Raw genomic sequence first — 14399 nt, forward strand, 5'->3', positions numbered from 1 at the left:
CATTTGTGTCTGCAAAAGCAGATTTCTCATCAATAAACAAAGCGCAGCAGTGGATCAACAGTCCGGTCAGAGCTGCTAAACAAATGGGTCTTATAAGTGAAAAACAAAGGTAATGAAAATCAGTTTGACCCTGAATGATTCTATCATTCTGAAAGTAAAAGCTGTGAAAAGGGCAGAGTTTAGGGAACACATTTTACAAGTGAGTTAACTGAATGTACGCTGCAGTGACTTACACAGGGCAACAGTTGCCGTCCTGCTGTGGAAGTGTAACACCAGTGGCACTGGAAACTACTAGTGCATTGCAAGAATGCAGTCATGATCCCTACATATGATCATAAAAGATCAAAAAGCTACCAAAGCATTCAGTATTTTTCTGCTATTCCTGGTACAAAAATTTAGAAACAAATGATTAGGCTGAATAAAAATCTTTGAGATAACAGAACAATTATGACTACATCCAAAGGCATAAAACATACCAGTGATTAGTTGGTTTTAACCTTAGTCACGTGGTTGGTACTGGAAACGTCCACTTAAACAACCTTGTCTTGTCAAACACATTGTGAAATAGATGAAGCTGACCCAGAAGGATCCTTCAAGGCACAACAGAGGAGCGACTTTACAGATCAGCAGCTTTAACAAAGTAGAGGAACTGACCCAGGATAGGATTAGCTGGATAGGCAAGCGGTATGTTGTGAGCACCTGATTGAGCTGGAACAAGACAGAAGATGAGAATAAAATACCCTTCAGCTTCTCGCAGAACCCACAGCTAAACTTTCTGGGGAACAAGATAAATTGGAAGGAAGAGAATAATTAGCTTTTCTTCTGGAATGTAATTGGTAATTCATTCTGACTGAAGAAAAAGGAATGGGGTTTTTGTGGAGGAGGCTGGAGGTACACTACCTGAAAGAATCCCTGTCCCTCACCTTTTTGCTTTTTCTGATACAAGCTTTCTCTTGTAGCTGGTGGGAGGATTTGAAGTTGACCGAATGCAGATAAAAGGGCAGGATGGTCAAGATGCATGTTCTTTGTACAAATTGTTTTTCTGTATTTTATAATCTTCTGTGGTTTGGGCATACGATGAGATCTGCCGCATCTGGTTGATACTCCTCTATGGGAGTGTCAGCAAAGCCGAAATTGTTTCTGGGTGAACAACATTCATTTAAAATATCATTTTTAATAGGAAGCTTTAATCTAAAATTAATTTCATCATAACTGTATGGAAATGCCATCACTCTTTTTGAAAGTAACAGATGGCTCACTGTGCCTCCTACTGTAAGTTTTATATATTTTGCTTATGTAATCTCTGGCAAAAATTGGCTAATAGTCACTATAGACTTGGATGTACTATCATCAACTACTACAAATCTCCTTTGAGTAGATCAAAGCGTTTTACCACTCAATAGCAGATATTAATTAGAAAAAGAATTACTGCATGCATAACTTGAATTTCTGGGTTTGGGGTTTGTTTGTTTGTTTTTCACTTACACATGATTTGGCACTCCCATATGGTTTAAGATAGTTTATGAGAGCTCTGAATTTCATTTTTGCAAGTTGCTAAGTTCTCACCTGTAAACATGTATTTTGAAATCCAGATGAAAGAACAAAATGACATAAATGAGTACTGTTGCAGCACTTAGATGTGCAAATGAGTTTATTTCATTATCCCTCCCATAAGCAGATTATTAAAGTAGTAAGGGCAGTCCAAAGCCTGCTGGCCTCATCTGAATTTTTCGGAAGGTACCTTTTGGCCAAAGAGAGAGATCTATCTGTTTGGTAACCTAAGTCTAAAGATTATGATTCACGAAGTTTCTGTATATACAATTAGTCAGTTCACTACATGCCATCTCAGCACATTCTCCTATCAGGTATAGGACTTCTTTTAGCCTCAGGTTTTTTGTATACTTCTTGACAGCATAATTACTGCTAATGCCTACTAATTAGGCATATATTCAAGCTTCAGTCTCTGTCAATAATGTAAGATTAGTTCCTCAGTAGGACACGTTAGCTTTTATAGCTTTTGATATGGCTTCTTTTGGTGATGCCTATCAGCTAACAGGAAAGGAGGAAGTCAGTGCTCTTCAATATTCACAAATACTCTGTTTGTTAGTCACCTGCCTGTTTCAGTCATTGCATCACCTCAGTTGCACAGCCAAAGTAGGTAGGTGGTTGTGGGTTTTTTTCAAGCCTGAATCATCAATATGTCATTTCAAGCCTTCACTTGAACAGGATTGCTTTAGCCTAAAGTACTCGGTAGCAACAGGAAGAATTTGCTTGGACTATCTACTTATCATTTGTGGAGCAGTTCTGTTCAGTAATATTAATGATGGTATAAATAACAAAATAACTTCATACAGTTTTGCAAGATGTAATTCTCTTTTAATACCTGACCACCTTATGTTTTAATAAACTTATTGAAATGCTTTTTTTTTAATTATTGAACACTGTAGCTATAAAAAGAGAGAAAATGCCTTGGATATTGCTTGTGGTTTAAATATCATAATCAAGAATTTGCCTTTCAAATGTCAGTTGTCAAACATTTTGTTGAACATATGTCTTTCATTTAAAGATGATGGTAGCTACTCTGCCTGAACTGCTTTAAAAATATCAATCTATAGATATCACCAATGCAGCCCATTTTTCTACCTTCATTTATCTCATAATAGCTTGTACAGGATATCCAGCTGAAATCTAACTCGGTATAGAAAAGAAAGGGCAGCCCCATTTGTGCAAGACTTATTCTGTAATGATTATCGATTTTATTTGTATCATGTTAGTGCCCAGGAGACTCGCCCTTGTAAAACACTAGCACCAAGAATTGTCCTACTACCAAAGGAATTACAATCTAAATCTTTAGATTGCGTGTTCCTCAATTTTTTTCTCAAAGCTAAGCTTAGCAACTATATGTTTCTAAGAATATATCTGAGCAAATGGACTCTTCCCCCTGTTTTCTTCAAACACACATCACACCCCAGAAACATGAATGGCAACTCAGTTACACGAATGTGAAGTTAACAGATGAACACAATAACAGCAGAAGATGTGAAATCACTGGCCGTGACTCACTCAGTGAAGACATACCTATTTCTCTCTAGAGAAAGATGTTTGTGTGACATGTCAACAGAAGATCTGCAACCACTAGGAAGAAAGACTTCAAGGGCTAATGAATCTTTTGGAGAAAAAATGTTTAAGTAACAAGGTTGTCCATGCACAAACTAAAGTAGCTTTGAAAAATCGTTAAGCTCTATTTCTTCAGGTGAATCAGAAACCCCTAGCAAACTAATAACCAATGCCAGCATAGTAGAGTTGAACTTCCCTTGTAAATGGAGCAGGAAGAAGGGACTATTTTAAGATAGAGATTAGGTAGGAAAAAATTACCCCAAACGTCCAGAACACTGTTGTCTAAGTTTTACGTAAGTATCTGTGTGTGTTTGTGAAAGAAGAAAAGAAGAAACTCCAAGTTCCGACTTACTTGTGTTTTCTGAAATTAAGTTATACTTCCCATTACTGGAGTGCTTGAATAACATCTTTTGCTACCTTATACCCTAAAAAACAGTTTCAAAAATTGTGAAACCCTATTTCAGATGGAGAGTAGCCTCCTAAAAAGCTAGAATCCAATCTACAGCCATCTTAGCTCTGTAAAACAGATCATTATTTGATTATCAGACACACATACCAAGTCATAAATTAATATTAAAGTCAGTGATGGGACCTGAACCTTGATCTGGTGGCTTCCCAGGTGAGTGCTCCGCACTTGAGGTAATAGAGTAATTAGACAGCTTTTCCCTCTGAAGGATAATTGCTAATACATGTTAGCTGTTGGAGAGGAAGCCCTCCTGAGGAGCAGATACGGGTTTCCTTTTTCATTAAAAAAACCTTAACTTTTTCAGTGGTTAACCTTCAGCATACTAAAATGTTTAGTTCCTAAGTTAGATAGAAGTGTTCCTCTGAGTAACAAACAATTAAACACAGCAGACAAGTGCGAAAGTAGGACTATGATTCTGAGACAAACCCACAGTGACAATTAAAAAAAGCTGCCCTGCTAACCATTGTGTGTAGGCATAACCCACAGTACTGCAAGCCAGCATACAACTAGAACAGTTGTTGATAAAGGTAATAATCCATGCAATCCACAAGATCATAAACAGTCTATACCTTACGCACAATTACAGTTTTTCAGAGATGATACCCAAGATGTGTCACACTACATGTGTACAAATTTCTCTGCTTACAAAGTGCAAGGGTTCAGTTTCCTCATTTTCCCGAACCCTGCTCTTGCTTTTGGAGAGTCATAAACCTGCTTATATATATGTGTATACATTTATTAAATAGATCAGACTAATAAACATCATTTGATCTAAATATATTCTAATCTTAGCAAATTAAGATTACCCTGACCCATACAAAGACAGAAATATCATATATACTGAGTCTTAAAACTATAGATACTCAGAAATTCTGATAGATGAAAGAGAATTGAACAACTCATGAATACAAAATGTAATGCCATGTCAGAAGCTCAGTTTGGTCCACTGAAACGTGCAGACATTTTCCTATAGACATGAATTAAACCAGGTTTAGAACCTAAATCATTTAGGTCTGATCCTGTCTTCCCTTACGTCTTCTGGGATCATTAGCATTTTAAAGACTGAATGTCCAGTGGGTATGAAATGATGCTAGTCTATTGAGTCTCAGAATAGAAATACCAAGATTTTAGTTTCCTTCAAAGTATTTTTACTTCCGGAAAATGTTTTTACTTTCAGAAGCGCAACATTAAGATATCTCTCAATATATTACAGGTAAGTGCATTATATTGCTGCACAGGTTCCATGGGCTTCATCTGTCTGGTAACTTTGAATCAGAGTGACAAAAATCCCCTCAACTGGATTTCAGTGCTAACGTGAGATGGATTTGAGCAGCAGAGCATCCTTGCCTTAATTCCATTTTTTTTTTGCCTTCTCTCAAAAGTTTTCTATAGCTTCTCTTTCTTTCTACATCTTTCCAGGCTGAACCGGTATTCCTGGAACTCAGCAATTCCTGTCAATCACTAAGAGTTAAGGCCACTTCCAGAAAATTTGAACTATTAGCATGGCAGCATTAGTGCTGCAGGGACAAGTGGCATGTCAGCAGTAGTAGATGGAGCCATTTAGAAATTGCATTAAAAAAAGAGAGGGTATGATTACTGACCCCTGGAAACAGGGTGAAAACCTATTATAGCGTTTTTGGTTATCATCTCAGACTGCACGGTAATTTTCATACTATACAATAATAAAGCACCCTTTTGTTTTCAGGCCACACTTCCCCATTGCACTACTTTACAGTCAGCATCAACAGTATGCTGCTTACTGTCTTCTGGAATAGATGTAAAATCAAGGTCTTGTCCATAAGTGCTTATTGAAGCCTGCTCCATGCTTTTTGCACATTTGGAAACATTAACTTGTATGTTCTATTTAAACTTCAGTTTGAATAACCATGTATGCTAGCCACTCAGCTTAGACCTTTTCAAACAGACAGGTAGTTTTCTTGAATTTCTTCCCATAAATAAATACCTGCACATATATAAACCTGACATTTCTTTCTAAAACCGGACGACACGATTCTCTTTTCCTATTTATGTTCTTCCTCCATGGGCCACACATCCTCACAAGATCTATTGACATTCATGTGCCTACTTGGAGAGTAAGTACCTTGCAGTACAAGCATGAGGTAAGGCCATGCCATTGTTCTCTGTTACAGATGGGAATTAGAGAGACAAAACCACTAAGGCCCACATCTTCAAAATTATGCACCTGTCTTCACAGGTCTAAATATATTCATGGATTTCAAAACAGTGCATCCATAATGAAATGGAAAGCTGAAACAAACTTTCCAGAATCTCAGATGAGTGGTATTTCCTATTCCCAAATGCAGCAAGTTTGTACATGCCAAATTTGCTAGTACTGTGCAGGACCTCAGAGCCCCGCAGCCCCTGTGTGTGCACAGGGAGGCAGCACATGTGCAAGCACGCAGACTTCATCACGGGGAGGGGATTTAGAGTTTTATGGATTAAAAGCTGCGGAGAGGAAGATTTCCATTACAACATAAAACAAACAAAGGAGAGCAGCAGTGAGAACACCCACTATGCCACCTTATTGCCAATGTATCTCAGGAAGGACAATTAATGGAGGCCTTGCGTCTGCATATTCATCAGTCCTTTTGCTGAGACTGCCAACGTGAGTAACTATGAAAGCTACGTGTGGTGCTGGCTGACAACTGTCCTCTGAGAACCTGATCAAGAGCACTGTGACCTACAAAACTTCATTTTACAGATGGGAGATTTTAGGTCCAGTTTGGGCCTTCGGAACTAAATTGGCTTAAAATGAAGTTCAGCTTTGGGGCTGGATTGGTTGCAGTTGTTACAACTGCAGTGGGGAAGGCCTCTGGGATGTGAGATGCCCCTGAATAGGACTATTTTATTAAAAATGCTGTGTGAATGTTTTGGAGTGGGAAACTATTTAACAAATTCTGCATCTTTATCTGTTGGCAGGTTACAATTCTGTAATTTATTCATCCCTGCTTTATCTGCCAAACTCTTTCCAATTTTTAGTCTATTAATTGGACACCAACAGTGTGCATTATGAGTATCTGATATTCATCCTATTGTTTCTGATTCTCCTCTGGGTGAGGAGAGTTCTTGGCAGCTGACTTCCACTGTGACCGCTCAGGCTTCCAAGTTCTGCAATGACATTCTGATGAACATTCTCTAATAGTCACTTAAAATTTACTATGTCGGCAACATTACTGCCATTAAATTTACTTGTCTGAATATTCACAGAAGTCATCCGAAACTATATAAATCGAATATATTACTGAATATAAATAAGGTTAAAAACATGTGTATTAATCAAATAATTTTTTGTTATTTGAATATGATGGATAATATTTCAGTGTGTCATATTGCTGACATCAAGGCATTGATAATATTTTGGATAGGCAGGCATTGTTTTCAAGGATTTGCAGTCACTACCTTTTATGTTCCAACTGACGTGCACACCATAGTTTTATTACAGTTCATTTATTAATCTGGATCTGAAGAAACTGTTAGTTAACATATTAAAATTGACAATGACTATACTGACATATTTCCTTTTAAACCTGAGATTTGTTTATAATATTGCTAGAATTACATTTTTCCAGTGTCTAGGATCCAAACCCAGTCATTTATATAGCATAATTTGATTGGGTTTGCCATGATTTGCTTCACCCATCTGCATTTTCTCATTGCATTATTAAGCATCACATTTGGCACAGACATTTTAATCTACCTGGCACAGAGAAAGACTTTTCTCTGGTTTTATTTCAGAATTGCTGAAAGTAGTATTTTAGTCTATTTCTTTATATCTATTTAGGTGAACTTGATATTTATTAAAGGAGCAAGCGGCATTGTGATGCTGGCCTAAGTTTTCTTTTAAATTTATCTCTGTCTTTTAAAACTGAAAAGGTATGCTGGTAGAGAAGATATGATCCATGTGACATAATGACCATTCAGTAGTCAAGAGGCAATTACTGAGCTGATGTTAGCAAGGAGTTCAGGATGTCAGCATGACAAGATGAAACGCAATAGATTCTGCATGAAGCCAGGGGCTCTGTATCTGCTTTGTGCTCATTCCATTAATCCGAAATCACAGACTCAACAGATCTGTGAATAAGGAGACCAGACATCCTTTGGGTTTTGTTGGTGGTGTTACTGAATAGTGAACTCTTATGTGTGGATGTGGAGATTATGGGGGGGAGGGGAGTGTGTGTGTTCAAATTCTTATCTGAGTGATTAATGCAGTAGAAATGAGCCTTTGGGGTACCTAGTTCCCATCCAGTTTTGTTGGGTTTGAAATGGCAAAAAAACCCAAACCAGTGTGTCCTGGTTTCAGCTGGGATAGAGTTAATGTTCTTCCTAGTAGCTGGCATAGTGCTGTGTTTTGGATTTAGGATGAGAAGAATGCTGATAACACACTGATGTTTTAGTTGTTGCTAAGTACTGCTTATGCTAGTCAAGGACTTTTCAGCTTCCCATGCTCTGCCAGGGGCACAAGAACCTGGGAGGGGGCACAGCCAGAATAGTTGATCCAAACTGCCCAAAGGGCTATTCCATACCATATGACGTCATGCTCAGTATAGAAACTGGGGGGTGCTTGGCCGGGGAGCAGCGATTGCTGCTCTGGAACTGGATGGGTATCGGTCGGCGGGTGGTGAGCAATTGCACTGTGCATCACTTGCTTTGTATATTATTATTATTATCATCATGATTGTATTGTTATTATTATCATTACTATTTTACTTTATTTCAATTATTAAACTGTTCTTATCTCAACCCAGGAGTGTTTCTCACTCTTACTCCTCCGATTCTCTCCCCCATCCCATCAGGGTAGGGGGAGTGAGGGAGCGGCTGCGTGGTGCTCAGTTGCTGGCTGGGGCTAAACCACGACACAGTGTTTTGTACTCACTGTGACTTTCTGAATATTATTGTTCCTCTAGGTTTGTTCTGGTTTTACATGATTTTGCATTTCCCTAAATTTTCTTAGCTGCCTTTAAGTGTTACTGTATATCCCTTCACCCATTTCCAGCCTGGCAAATCAGCTTTCTCTTTGTTTAACCCTTTGTGACAAACATGTCTTAAAGACACTCTTCTCATCTTACTTTTTAAGTTATCAGACAAGACCCTTGGGATCACTAAGGATACAAGGAAATTTTTCACACAGGGGGCCTAATGCCCTGATCACATTTGGGGTTGAGTAATTGCATTTCATGCATAGTGCATGAACACGTAGAAGAATCTCCTCTTTGCACTGTCAGCTAGACACAGCACTATGGATCAAACTGTTATTTTTCAGATTGCTAGGAATGCTTTATGGAGAGAAATATATATCTGCCAGCAAAGCATTTTCCAAATGAAGACAGAGCATAAAACCACCCTGCAAGTAACACAAACTGGTAACGGTGACATTTTGCAGTATAACTGCATTTGCTAGCACAGTAATAAGAGGTAAAGAGCAAGGTTTTCACATGCATGCAATGTCAGGGAAAGTTGACTGCATTAGTGTGCTGCTTGTGCTGGAAAAATACAGGAGAGGCCTCAGCAGTGTCAGGAAGGATTTCTTCCTGGCAAACAGAATGTCTCCTGTCTTCCTCTTTCTGCAGCCCTACCAGCCAGATCCCGGAGTGGCAAGTGAAAGCATGCCCTCTGCTTACCAGTCCCACCAGCATGGCTGCAAGCAAATATCCAGATCACAAACAGAAGTTGTATTTACAATCTATTTTGCTCTTCTCTCCTCTTTTGCAAGCATTTGTCTCATCTTCTTTTCAAGGAAACAACACTGAGTTCTAACACAAGCAGCATATGTAAGCCACTATCAAGTTATTTTTAATTTTTCCCCAGGAAAGAGCAAATAATACCATCAGTGGTGCAATTGAAAAATGAGTAAAAAGGTGTGGTTTTTTTTTAAATAAAATCAGCTGCTAAAAGGGAAAGGGAATAAGAGACCTTTGCTACAATGAATGCTTTACTTTATACATCAAATGCTTCAAACCACTTACCCTTTTTTCCTGCAGCTTTAAAGAAAGGTTAGAAATATTTTTAGAGGTGATTGTTTGCCATGGAAGTAAGTGGGTCAAAGTCTCTATACTTGAAAATGTGGATCTTTTCTCATTATTTAACTCTGTGCAGTGGCAAACCAGAACTTTCTGGACTCACATTCCATAAAAATTTATGTAATAGTCCCCATAGAGCAAGAAAAAAACCCACCATTTCCCCCCCATATTTAGAAAAATAAAGGGCATTTAATTACCTAGGAGGAACAGAACATGGTATTCACATGCTTGTGATATCAAATTTTAAAATTTTGCAAAACTTGGTAATAGAGGCTGAAAAGCTATACCAATTTAAACCTGTGAGAAATGCAAAAGCATACCAACATTAGGAAAATGAGAATCTAGCTCTCAGAGGATAACATGTCTATTTTCATAGTCTGGAGACTGAAAATATTGGCTGTCAGAGGGCTAGGTTCACTTCAGAAGCTAAAAAGAAGTCTTTAGCTGTTCACACAAAATCAGAAGTCAGCTGATAGCTGAGTAGAGACAAGATTTTCCTGTTTCTTGCCTTCTCATCCCACAGTGGTTTATTTGAGCTTCTTTTTCATTTAAGGAAAAATTTCAAGACATCTGTCTGATTACAGAAAATGTGTAAAATCCCTGGATCAGAGCATTAATGAACCCCAACGCAGAAGTTGGGCTTTTTCCCCCCAAGTAACTTCTCAGAGTTGTATAGCTGTCCTTATTTATTTAATCTTTCCTCATATGGGTATTTTCTGTTGTGTACTCTTTTGATTGCCTAGCAATTCCTAATGTTCTACTTAGTGGTTTGGCAGCAAATCAGCACTAACCTGATGTCTTAAGAGAACAATTTACAATGACTTTAAGATGTCTTTTGTGAGTGGCAATATTTAATTTGGAGGCCATAATGACATAAGTAAAGTTAGAATTACTTCCCTCTCTATAAACAATACTTTGAATTAATTGTCCAGTAACTCAATATTAAGTGATCCTCCTGTAACTTTTCCATGTCTACTATAGATTAAATTGTACTGCATAAATTTACATCAAGCAAACTTTGTCAGAGAAACTCTCTTTAAATACACAGCACAAAATTTAGCACAGAGCCCTGCAAGACCTTATTAATAACCTTCTTCCAGCACGAAAATGTAGCATTTATGCCTATCCTTTGTTTCTATTTTTTAACCAGTCATTAGGTCACAGAAGAAACTTGCCCCTCTTAAAAACACCTCTACTGATGAAGTTTTTGGAAATTCAGGTTTGTTATATTGCTCAGATCAGCCTTATCCACATAGCATGTTTGTTGCTGGTATCTGTGGATCTGCTCAGTCACTGTGAGCGTACATAGCAGGTCCAATGTTACTGTCATGAAAAAGATATCATACACCCAAAATTCACATAATCTCCCACGCCTCTGTCTGCATGGAATTTAGAGTTGTGGAGAAAGTGTTGAGCTGTGGAAACCACATATATATGTAGCCATATCCTTTCATCAGATCAACTAACCTGTACTCATGAAGCAGCCCAATTCAGGAAAAGCAGAGGATATGCTTTTGTACTCTCACCAGAGACTGCTTCAACATAAAATGATGACACAGATGTTTTTTAAAAGTATCAGACTCTATAACAGTTTTTAACTGTCAATCAGTACAATAGGACTGCAGTCCTGGATGTCTCCTGTTGCTGCTTAAGTCCCAGGCAGTTGCTAGCACTGTGGTCCTGGTGACAGGGGGTGCCAAGTGTAGTGTTTCTGGAACTATGACTTGCTTATTCATTTTTTTGTTTGTGGGCCTTTGGAGGTTTAACATGCTGCTTGGACCCAGAAACATGAACCAGTGTTTCCCCTAGCAAAAGGTAGAGGCCAGCATTTGATCCGGTGACACCAAATGTTCTTGAGCTATCATTCCTTCTCAGATACTCACTGTATTTTTAGCACCTCCTTGATCAGTTTTAACCAAGCTTGACATCTAGGTAGAGGAAAGAGGCTTTTTTATATTCTGTCAAAGGCAAGACAGGAAAGTTCATTTTTGTCAGAAGCATCATTTGCCAGTTGATACACAGGTAGCTTTTCACAGTGGTGACTGAACAAAACGCTGGAGAGAAGTGCAGAGGGAGCCAGGGTGCTGTCAGGACCACAGACAAGAGGGGAAGACTTGGAGGGGGAATGAATACTGGGGACGTGAGCAGGTTCCTGAGGGAAGTGTAGGGGGGAACTGCTGACTGGAAAAAGGGGAATGTTGTGCCCATCTTTAAAAAGGGAAGAAAGGAGGACCCTGGGAACTACCAACCTGTCAGCCTCAACTCTGTGCCTGGCAAGATCATGGAGCAGATCCTCCCAGAAGCTATGCTCAAGCACATGGAAGACAGGGAGGTGATTCGAGACAGCAGCATGGCTTCACCAAGGGCAAGTCCTGCCTGACCAACCCAGTGGCTTTCTATGAAGGAGTGACTGGATCAGTGGACAAGGGAAAAGCAATGGATGTCATCTACTTGGATTTCTGTAAAGCGTTCGACACAGTCCCCCACAACATCCTTCTCTCTAAATTGGGGAGGTATGGGTTTGATGGGTGGACTATTTGGTGGATAAGGAATTGGCTGGATGGCCGCATCCAGAGGGTCATGGTCAATGGCTCGATGTCCACATGGAGACCGGTGACAAGTGGAGTCCCTCAGGGGTCTGTGCTGGGACCAGTGCTGTTTAACATCTTCATCAATGACATAGACAGTGGGATTGAGTGCACCCTCAGCAAGTTTGCAGATGACACCAATCTGAGTGGTACGGTTGACACGCCAGGAGGACGAGATGTCATCCAAAGGGACCTGGACAAGCTGGAGAGGTGGGCCTGTGTGAACCTCATGAGGTTCAACAAGGCCAAGTGCAAGGTCCTGCACCTGGGACAGGGCAACCCCCGATATCAGTACAGGTTGGGGGATGAAGAGATTGAGAGCAGTCCTGTGGAGAAGGACTTGGGGGTACTGGTGGATGAAAAGCTGGACATAGAACCATGAGCCAACAATGTGCACTTGTAGCCCAGAAAGCCAACCGTATCCTGGGCTGCATCAAAAGAAGCGGAGCCAGCAGGTCGAGGGAGGGGATTCTGCCCCTCTACTCTGCTCTGGTGAGACCCCACCCAGAGTACTGCGTCCAGCTCTGGAGCCCTCAGCACAAGAAGGACATGGACCTGTTGGAGCGGGTCCAGAGGAGGGCTGCAAAAATGATCCGAGGGCTGGATCACCTCTCCCACGAGGACAGGCTGAGAGAGCTGGGGTTGTTCAGCCTAGAGAAGAGAAGGCTGTGAGGAGACCTTATTGCGGCCCTCCAGTACTTAAAGGGGGCCTACAGGAAGGATGGGGAGAATCTTTTTAGCAAGGCCTGTTGTGACAGGACAAGGAATAATGGATTTAAACTAAAGAAGAATAGATTTAGACTAGACATAAGAAAGAAATTTTTTACAACGAGGGTGGTGAAGCACTGGAACAGGTTGCCCAGAGAGGTAGTGGAGGCCCCATCCCTGGAAACATTCAAGGTCAGGTTGGATGGGGCTCTGAGCACCCTGATCTAGTGAAAGCTGTCCCTGCTCACTGCAGGGGCGTTGGGCTACATGACCTCTAAAGGTCCCTTCCAACCCAAAGCATTCTATGATTCTATGACAGGGCAGTGTTGGAGGGAACTGGAACAGGAGGTTGCAATACAAGGAGAACGCACACGTGAAAAGTGTTTGAAAGAGAGACATGCAGGAGATTTAAGATTAAAAAAAAGTGTAGGAAATCAGACTTAATTTTCTGCTGTTCACAAAAAAAACCCCTAATTTCTCTTCTACTAAGGTCTCCTTGTTAACAGTCATCTTAGATACCAGACATTTTCAAAGAACTAATGGTCTCTTCATCTACTGCAGATGATTCTTTTTTATGCAGCAGATTGTTAATTCCTACAACTCTGGTGTAATTCCAGATTCTGAATCTTCATTCACTTTCAGGACATAACTGTCACAGTACTCCTTGAAGTCACTCATTATATTCACGCTATCTTATTCAAGAAGCATGCTGAATTCCTGATGGACACTTTCGTTACTTCTTGGTTGAAGTACTTTAATGTGCTTGATTTTTCTTTTTTTTTTTTTTGGATTCCTAAATTCTGTGTGAACTGTTTTGCAGTGATCTAGAATACAGCATCTTCTACTCTTTGAACTCACTACTTCTGTAACTTCTCTGATTCTGTGTCTTATACCATACTATACATAAAAGGCTAATGTTAGCCTCAGTGCAAAGCCAGTGATGTCACTGAAAAGATTTCCTACCCCACTTCTTTCATGGTCACCATCCAAGGCACTAGTTAAAGCTGGCTCCCTGCTAAAGGCTGTAAAGCACGGAGAGATCTGGCCAAAGTCAAATCATTCAGTGATATTTTTTTTTCCTCTCATTGATTACCAGTAGTGAGTCTTGCAAATCCATTTGCATCACACTGTAGATGGCTGATTTTCAGCAGAAAATATAACTGTAAGAACCATAAAAGAATATGCTCCATATTTAAATTTCTTTATAACATTCATTATGTATAGTTACAAATACTGGTATATATATTAAAAAAAAAAATCAAAACCCATAATCAAAACAATGTACATTGTTTTTCTAAAAGTAAAAATTTCCCCATCTTCCCAGACTTTCTGCATGACTTTATGATACAGAATGGTAGGTTCAGCATTTGCTAGACCACAGGAGAAAGCTAACTGCCGATTAATGTAATCAATACTGAAAGCACTATCTTGAGATATTTTAAGGAAAAGCCAAATGCTTGACTGTTGCAGCTGAGGGATCAG

The sequence above is a fragment of the Pelecanus crispus genome, chromosome 11 (genome assembly GCF_030463565.1).
Source record: "Pelecanus crispus isolate bPelCri1 chromosome 11, bPelCri1.pri, whole genome shotgun sequence".
Classification (NCBI taxonomy): Eukaryota; Metazoa; Chordata; class Aves; order Pelecaniformes; family Pelecanidae; genus Pelecanus; species Pelecanus crispus.